Source organism: Penaeus monodon, chromosome 30 (genome assembly GCF_015228065.2).
Source record: "Penaeus monodon isolate SGIC_2016 chromosome 30, NSTDA_Pmon_1, whole genome shotgun sequence".
Taxonomy (NCBI): Eukaryota; Metazoa; Arthropoda; class Malacostraca; order Decapoda; family Penaeidae; genus Penaeus; species Penaeus monodon.
The window spans coordinates 35,571,376-35,573,021 of NC_051415.1; positions in this window are offsets into that span (position 1 = coordinate 35,571,376).

The window sequence follows — 1,646 nt, forward strand, 5'->3', positions numbered from 1 at the left end:
CTCAAAAAATAAATAAATAAATAAATAAAAATAATAATAATAATAATTTAAAAAAAATTACACTATCATCCCTTTTTCACTTTCAATTGAGTTTCTAGTCTCTTATCTAAATGTATAATAGAGATATCTCTCCAGTCAGGTTCAGAGCATATACTGGTGCAATAAGAAACAAAATATACCTGAATCTGCAATCTACCTTGACAGAAGTAACTGACCTATGACCAGTTAAAAATTGATATATTATTTACTGATATCACACATTTTTGACAAGCATGACCTTTTCTTATTTGAAAAACCCATATTCAGAGTGCCAACTGGGTTCTTCTTCATTTAGAAAGTGATGATAACCTCAATCAAGATTCAGGATATTGTGATCCAGAGCATCCTCACTTGGTAACTTGCAAAATATAAACATAATGATAAACAATGCAACAAGATGTCCGTTTCATTAAGAAAAGTAGACTACATTTTACATACAACTTGAGGCCTGCTACACCTAATTACACTCTAGAATCCAAAAGACAGAGTGTTGCTGCTAGCAAGACTAATAGTTGACTCATTCTTGAAGTAAAAGACAAAAAATAAACTGTAATATGTAAATAATTAGGTTTCATTTTTTTGAAAATCCAAATCTAACATAATATCAATATAGAAGACACTAAAAATTATATTCCAACTCTTTCTTTTGGGTACAAGTGGTTTCCCATTGTGGTAGTTTTACCCTCCATGAAATAAATTATCTTAATACTGGGCCACATAGATAAAATGCTTGGGTTTTTAACTTTTCTTGGTACTTCTCACTAAAATGACCATGTTGCCAATACTCATGGTAATATTATCAATGGACTGCTTATGACATCAACCGCCCTTGGTTGCTAGAAGAAGAATGATGTATCCCAGGATAATTGCTGGGTAAAATAGAGAAAAAATATGCTGGTAATGACAAAATAGGCAAGTAGCATGCATTAAGGAGACAGTTTGTAAGTTTGTTTGTTTTTTCTTCTTCTTTTTTAAGAGAAACAAATGAGATTCACATCATGTTATTGCATATAGAAAATTCCAAATATTTAACTTTGAAAAATCAAACCCATTCATGATGGCTGATATTCATGGCTAGAGAGTTTCTCATGCCAGTGAAGTCCAAGCACTTCATGCACAGTCGAGCCAGCTGTTCACTTGCTTGGCCCAGGCTTAATTAGGCTCAAAGCTTCTTTATAACTTCATTATCTAAACAATAAGTTATGCTCCAGATGAGTGTATAGGAGGGAGGCATATTTATGGTTCGTGTGCTCCTAATATTTTTTTCTTGAGTAGTTGATTTCATGTGCAGCCTAGCAAATGACATGATATGGCATTGGGAGCTCATACCATAAGTGGGTTAAATAATTATAGCCATAATCATGAATAAGAATATCCAATTTTCTGTAACCTTCATTATTTTTGAGCACTATGTTTTTATAGATGGCATATAAAATATTTCTTGTGACCTCAATGGAGGTACAAAGTCCTTTTTTAGATTTTTTTTAAACACTAGACTTTTTCACTAAGGACTTTTTTATCTACTTCATTATTTCTCAGAGTTAAAATTAAAATAGGCTCTGTACTGGCATATAAAAGGTAAACAAATTCAAACTCTGTACATTACC